The sequence below is a fragment of the Nannobrachium achirus genome (assembly GCF_963921795.1).
Source record: "Nannobrachium achirus genome assembly, chromosome: 2".
Taxonomy (NCBI): Eukaryota; Metazoa; Chordata; class Actinopteri; order Myctophiformes; family Myctophidae; genus Nannobrachium; species Nannobrachium achirus.
Genome location: NC_137811.1, coordinates 13,120,368 through 13,128,819, shown reverse-complemented (window position 1 = coordinate 13,128,819; position 8,452 = coordinate 13,120,368).

Below are 8,452 nucleotides of genomic sequence, written 5' to 3'. Positions count from 1 at the left end.
TAGAAGATCTACAAGCAGACATCACTTGTAGTTCTTTTATTTTCATTATTTATGACAATACAATGACTTGGCCAAAATGGGGACACCAGGTTGAAAGAGTTTAATATCTTTCTGTATCATAATGTGTGCTAATGGATCATTTATTACTCATTTTGGTAAGTGATATGACCAGTGGTGGAAGATGTAACCGTGTGACCGTGCAAGTGCACTGTGGTCAAACAATTACTTGAGTAAAAGTACAAAAGTATTGGCATCATACTTAAAAGTAAAAGTACTCTTTATGGCCTATTAAAGATAAATTGCTTTTAAAACATAACAGATCTACAAGCTCAAAACGCGAATGTAGAGCTGCTATTTTTGGATAGGTGAAATGTAATATATGGCATAATGTAATGTACATTCTTTGTTAATAATCAACAATCAACATCTAAAGTAACTTGTAACTAAATATTTCAAATAATTATTGTGAAATCTTAATCAAAAAGTACAATCTTTGCTTCTGAGATGTAGTAGCAGTAGAAGCAGAACAAGTATTGAAAAATGGAAATATACTCAAGTAAAAAAACAGGATCTCAAAATTGCACAATACTTGAGTTTGTATACTTAGTTACTTTCCACCACTGCATATGACCAATGAATCTATTCATCTGTCTGTTCATCCTCTTCTCTTCTAGGTAGAGGTCTGACCTTCATACTGATGGACTTCAGGGAATAGTAGTGACCTTTCCAATGATACCACATAACACCAATCCAATTACCCCCCGTAGAGCCAGTATAATCACCCCACAGATAAAGTCCATTGGGATTAGTATAATGACAGTAGTTGTACCAGAACCCCCCCAGCTCTGTTCTAGCACAATTTCTGCCTGAAGCGCTATCCTGGTCTCGGTCTAGAGTGGAGAATTTGTGTCCATTGTGATGGCTCAGTGAGTCTCCTGTGAGGAAAGAGTTAAAAAGAGAAGGTAAGTGCAAGAATGACCTCATCATCATCATCATCATCATCATGAATTAATACTTTATTAGTCATACTGTAGTGCTGTTTTTAATGTACATGCCTCATGTTTATTCAGCCAAATAATTGTTCAGTTTTTCCAATGAAAATAATTGCATGTGTGTGGATTTTAGCTATACAGTTGGGTGATTGGCTGGATAAAGAAATTAGGTTTGAAAGATAATAGTTTACATCTATTTAAAAAAAATTAATAGCATATCCACTATTGTGAGCTTGTAGCCTAGATCTTCTATTTTCATTATGTTTTGCTTGACAGACACCATTGTTTAACCAGGTGTAACACAACTGAATTGTCGATAACCACACACACCCCAATCTGGCTAGCCATCGCCAAGGAAAAGTTCGGTCGCTCTTTTCATTGACTGACTTAAGTGCCTTATGCTTAATACTTCATGTACATACAGTACTAGCCTAAATGGAATGGATATCTAGTTTTTCTTTTTATTGTTTTCTTTGAAGTGCTTTAATGTTTGATTGTGATGTCCAAACATACCTGCTCCTCCATCAGTGTAACGGTCAAAGTGCAGCATGTATCCATGCTCCTCAGGGTCGATGTAGAAGTTGCTGTATTGAGCAAACGCAGTGTTCCCACTGAAGTCCTCCATGTCCACTCTCAGCTCACTTCTTTTGTAGGTCAGATAGTAGATGTTCTCCAGTCCTACAAGTCATGAAGACCAGTGTTTTGTTTTAATTAGAGGACCACTTCATCCATTTTCAAACTATCTTCATATATTTGGTCCTCATTAATACTCATCATATATGCACTATATGTTATTCTTTAATCTCACCTAGCCAGTATTCCCCATCAGCGTTGCCAAAACCTCTCTTGTATTGGTCCCAGGGTCTGGTGAATGACACCGTGCCATCCATCCGTCTTTGAAAAACCTTAGTAGAAAAACACAGAGTGGGGAAGTGAAACACTTTTTTGAACTAGAAGCAGCGCTCTTCCGAGCACAGGTCTCCACCAAGTCAGGTATGTTATTGTGGCCTCCTGGTGGCGCTATAATAGGCCAATGTGAGAAGGTTAGCTGGTTACAAACTAATGGCACACAGATATGTACGGACGGAACGGACACACAGACGGAAGTTGAAATTGGAAGTGATGACACAAAGAAGTGAGCAACTGGATCCCTTCAATTGAAGCTGATAAATGGGTAGTCTATCCTTATTATATTATATATGTCCTGTTTATTAAAAGTCTGGATTATTAAAAAAGATTTGATTTTTTAAGTATTCTTACGGTCCATTTTCCTCCATCAGTGTCCATGTCACAGTAGGCCTGGACAGCAGTATCATCATCAACAGGATAGATAGGATAGACTCCACTGGGAGCTCTGTTGTTCAGCGCATGGACATCAGCACAGTCTCTGGGCAGGGAACTCACAGCCACCGGGGTCAGGAGACACAGGACCAACACTGCACCATATGAAGGCTGTGATTTCAAATTGGATGAAAAACAATGTGTTGTTATACAACGTTGCTGTCCTTTTTTTAAAAATATAAATCAGTGCTATTAAACACCATTTACGTCTGCATGTGGGTTTTACAAATACTTAAAGGGACTACACCATGAATTTCACAATTCTTTTTCTTGTTTTTTGGTCTTCCCAGTATCTCTTCTAGCCCCCAAAAAGAAACCCAATTCATTAACTCTTTGCCTTGCCTTCCATATAATAATATAGGCCCCACACCTTGGGGAGTTGTTTGTCACCGTACATTTGCACATACGTGAAATTTATCTTCTGCATTTTACCCATCCTATAACAACTAGGAGCAGTGAGCAGCCATGTGGCGCTCTGGGAGCAATTAGGGGTTAAGGGCTCAGGGACCTATCGACACCTGACTGGGAATCGTACCTGCGACAACCAGGAGCTCTGACTCCCCAGGCAGGCTCCTTAACCACTCAGACAGTGATTTTCTGAATGGGTGTGTCTGAACAGTACTCTTTTGAAATCTGCCTATTGAGGCTATGAGGTGGGCGGGGTAAAGTGGTGCTAAAATTGGAACTATACAGAGAGGATTAGCATGGTGCCATGCTATCTCTGTATAGTTCCAATTTTAGCCCAAAGACAGTGGCCCGTTGCCCAAGTATCCCAAGCTAACTCCAACATCGAGTTAGATAGATAGATAGATAGATACCTTTATTATCCCAAGGGGGAAATTCAGTTGTCCAGTAGAAGCACAGCAGTATACAGTTATTTACAAAGTTACAGAGACGTAAGAAAAGATAGATGAGAGGGGGAAAAAAACAAAACAAAGACAAGAGCAGTACAGTACCAATAAAGAGAAGGTGCATCAATAGAGGGGGCGAATAATATATAAGTATATATACATAAAGTGTCTTGCAAAAGAGACCATAGCAGTCAATATAAGTATATATACATAAAGTGTCTTGCAAAAGAGACCATAGCAGTCAATGCTAGTTAGTGCAAACAAGTATCTCACTGTCATTGTTAAATAAAGCAAAAATACTCAGAAACGACCAACACAACCTAATAGTGCAATGTCAAAAATCAGTGCGAAAAAAGAAGAAACTAGGAAGCGTGTCACCGCAAGACGCACATGAGCACTCTTCCTGGACGGTCCTTAGAGGTCAAAGTCAATACAGCAATAGTTCCTTAGAGGTCAAAGTCAATACAGCAATGGTTCCGTCAGTCTAAGTTAGGAAGGGAGACCTTTTCAAGCTAGATGGTTTGAACACCATTGATTTAGGGACAAAGTCAGACGGAGCACATTCAAGTATCTGACAATATTTAAAGTCACCATACCAACTTCGATGAGGCAGTATTGTGTTGTTCAGCCCATGACAAACTGTCATGGGGTGGGTAATCAATCGAAAATAAGTCATTTTGGGGGTGAACTATCCCTTTAAAGTGGTTAAACTGATTTTGATACTAGATTAACTGATCATTATATGAAAACTCAAAGAACAACTACATAAACATATACGAAATTCAGTTATGCATTCATAAAGAAATATCAAGGCCTCTATTGATTACATGATACAGTCACCTGTGCATTTAGTCTCAATGTTTGTAAACAAGAAACGGGTCTATAGGTCTACCCGCTACCCATTATGCCGACTCCCTTATTTGCGCATGGAGTGTCCGTGGGCGTGTTGTTGCTATTCCCCCCCCCCCCCCCCCCCCCAAAAAAAAAGTATTTTGGCGAACACAGATTTAGGAAAGCGGATTTCGGATGATAAAATCCCCCATGTATGCCATCTGCTCTGCCACTGCGTTCTGACCATAGACTGTAGAAAGATAGGTTCTGACAATGGAACACATGGACACTGGAGTGAGGCGCGCTGCCTGGGCAGCACAATAAAATTTACAAGGGAAGACTTTATCTGGCCTAAGGTTTCTTTGCTAAATATTATTTATGGCCTGCCATGGATGTGAAATTTATACTTTGAAGTTTCTGAGTGTTTTGAAATGAACCTGGACAGATACAGTATGTATTTCTCAGTAGAATTAGCAAGGAATCCTAACTGCTCCTTGAATGTTGTTTCATGTGAAAGAAAAGCTATTTTGTATTTTTATATAGAATTTTTTGCAGCTCATTTACACTGCAAAATGAAAGAACGACAATTTGATTTGACCATAAATATAATATAATATAGTAATGCATAGCACGCATGTGGGAGAAAAACTAAAAACAAAACACAACAACAAAAACACATATGGCGACTGCCTCTGGCACTGTTCTGCATTGAATGCTGTAACGCATTTAGTGTTGATTTTGTCGACTAAAACTATGACAAAAGGTGTTCGGCGACTACCCTTTTTTCACTGACGAAAACTAAATAAAAATGAAATATAAACTAAGCTATAAATGTACCCTACTTGATGTCATACTACAGAGTCACACAAAAGCATCAAGAGTAACACATCCACAAGCTCAAAACTGGGCTTGTAAATCTGATACTTTTGCTGTTTTTGAATTTGAAAGATCTGTGTACACCCCAGTCCCTGCATTGTTCAAATCCCTCTCTTCAGGTCAGTGAAATACTTACCATCCTGGGTCAGAGAGGCCAGACAGCTGCTGGACAGTCCTTGGTGAGGGTCCTTTATATACAGTAAGAGGTGCTTACAGAGAACCTTTATCGCTGATTGACTGGATGGAAAAATGTTCCCATGCCAAATGCTAGGAAATAATTATGTTCAAACTTTGCACCTGTATAATCAGAGCAAAGGTTATTAATAGCTTTGCCCTTTTATTTTTTATTGTGGGCACTATAGTTGTTCTCAATATTACAGACATATTCTCCTCAAAACATTGGCACCTATATCTACTCCTGCATGCATACTGTACTTTCTCACAGCATATCTCACTTAGGAATGTGACAAAAACTAAAAAATATTATTGAACTCAAGTCTCCATGGTGTGAGTAATCAATAGAAAGAAAAAAAGTCATTTTGGGGGTGAACTCCAAAGTGATCAGCTCTGGTCGGTCATCTCAGGGCCTGTAAATCATTCTGGGATGAAGAGGTGGCTTAACATAATGTCCTTGTTGGGCAGAAACCTCATATCTCCAAATGTCAACTTTTTATGTTTATAAAATGCCTCTTACTAGGCTACAGAGACACCCAAAAGTAGCCAAAATAGTCAGTCTATTCAAGCTCACAATGTGTCGCATGTAGATCATCTAGTTCTGCCATTTTTCATTTTTTCATATTGATGTTAAAGTGGTAAAGGCTTTCCATTGATTTTCAATATATTGAATCAACAAGAGCTTGTGACTAAATAATTACCACATTGGATCCATTAGAACACAGGTTCCTTTTGACATTTTCTGGAAAGTAAGTTTTGGACATACAAGGTTTCCACCCAACAGTGACCATACAGTAGGCCTATATAACTAGATAATATGGAGCCAGCCACAAGATAGTTTTTATTATGCAGCTAGTGTTGTTGCTGCTCTTATACCATCATTATTATTATCATCATCATCATCAGTGGTGTTAGAAGTATTTTTCTTTAAAGAGCATTTATTTTCAAAGTAAAAAATAGCTGGTATACCACAATGTAACAGTATTTTTTGTAAATGCATTAGAAAAAAGGAGACAATTAACTGAAGTGTTTACAAAACTAACTAAAACCTTATCCAAAAAGAGTGGGATAGGGAACATTTAAAACAGAATCTGTTTATTGGCTAAGTATGTTCCCTTGCCTACAAGGAATTTGACTCGGACACATAGAAAATGTATACTGGAATACCGAATTGATAGCCCCAGAAATGGTATTTATAAATGAATGAAAAATAATACATGAAACATACGTACCGGTATGATGCTTACTACTTTTATTAGAGTCATTACAGAGAAGGGAATAACAGAGTTAATTAGTTTCACCATTGATATGATCCAATTTGTACGATTAAAAACTGTCTATAGTATATTTTGTAAATATGAAATAAATCCAAGAACACAATCCAGAATACAGGCAAGAGTCATGACCAGGTGATCAAACTAACTTAACAGACAAGGATCAGACAGATAATTCAGAACCAGGTAATCAGGCAGGAGTTCAGACTGGAAGGTTCAGGAGTCATGTAAGAAGTTGGAGTAGAGGAAAAGGGTTCATTCTAAGGGTTCATTGAACCTTGGTCTGAAAAGTACGTATTTATCCGTGCGTACATCTTTCTGTATACATAGGCCAATAATATAGGGCATAATTGCTTAATGTATATTAAATATAATTATTATAATGGAGTCAAAAAGTAAAATATTTGCTTCTGAGATTAGAGTAGTAGCATAGAGTATTAATGGAATTACTCATGTATAAAAGTCAAAGTTGCACATATAGTTAGTATAGTTAGTTACATGTGCATTACTTTCCACCTCTGCATAGACAGTATGACTCCATATGACTATAAACTGACTTTAACACATTAGAATCCTGACCTGTGTTTGAAGTGTCAGGCTGATGTTACAATGAATCTATTCATCTGTCTGTTCATCCTCTTCTCTTCTAGGTTGAGGTCTGACCTTCATACTGATGGACTTCATGGAATAGTAGTCACCTTTCCAATGATACCAAACAACACCAATACCACTAGGTGAGTTAGTATAATCTCCCCACAGATAAACTCCATTGGGATTAGTCCAATGACAGTTGTTGTACCAGTACCCCCCCAGGTATCGTCTAGCACAATGTGTTGAACCGCCATTCTGGTCTCGGTCTAGAGTGGAGAATTTCGCTCCTTTGTGAGTGCTCAGTGAGTCTCCTCCTGTGTGGAAAGAGTTAAAAGGAGAAGGTACATGAAATACAACACTGAACACTTCATCATCATCATTATCAGGGACGTGCAGAGAATTTCTAAAATTGCCTCTTGGTGAAAGTAAACCTGTGAGCTTGGAGGTCGGCTATCTTCGGTACTTATTCATGGTCTGGAGAGGGCACTTTTAACAGACAGGTAAAGGGGCAGGGGCTCAAGCCCCCTTTGATGTCTGTGTGCATGTGCCTGATCATCATCACCTTTTCAGGGTCATATGTATGTTGAAACTATTATTATGAAACTATTATTATTACTAATACTATTATCTTTTTTTCTTGTAAACTGAGCCAGGGGTAGGGCTTGATAAGCATATTGATTCCCCCTTCCCCTTTTCCAGCATCATGGACACCTTAAAAGGTTAAATGGACTTGACAACCTGTGCCTTGGACTTTCCTGTCATTTTTTCCTCTATTGTGAATGTCATCTTCATACTGCACTAATGCACATTAATATACTTTATGTATTGTCCTATGAGCTGGAAATAAACTAAACTGAACTGAACTGAAAAAAGTTGCCTCTGCCTCTGTCATTCATTGTTTTTTTTGTTTTTTTTGGGGGTTTCTTTCATACACACATGAGCGCCCAACCGAACCTGGTCACTCCTGGTTTAAAGCAATAGGCCTACAGTATCAATCAAGCTATACCAACATGTAAAAGCTGTTATCCTTATTTGTTGATATCACTCATTATTATTATACCTCCCTTCTCATGAATACAGTATGTTCCTTTGTGTGGACGTTATGTTATCTGTGCACCTGCCATGGGGATTTATTTATATTTTTCTATCTGTTAAGTTTTTACTCTTTGTTGTTTTTTGCACTAATCATGCACACCCCTGCCAATGTGTTACCACTGTAATGTTGTTATGCTTAGCTTCATAGGCTACATAATGTATCTGCTCATCTTATGCTATTTGTAAATGAATAACTCGTTTTTTCAATTGTTTTCTTTGAGATGCTTATTTAATGTTTGATTGTGATGTCCAAACATACCTGCTCCTCCATCAGTGAAACGGTCAAAGTGCAGCATGTATCGATGTTCCTCAGAGTCGATGTAGAAGTTGCTGTATTGAGCAAACGCAGTGTTCCCACTGAAGTCCTCCATGTCCACTCTGAGCTCACTTCTTTTGTAGGTCAGATAGTAGATGTTCTCCAGACCTA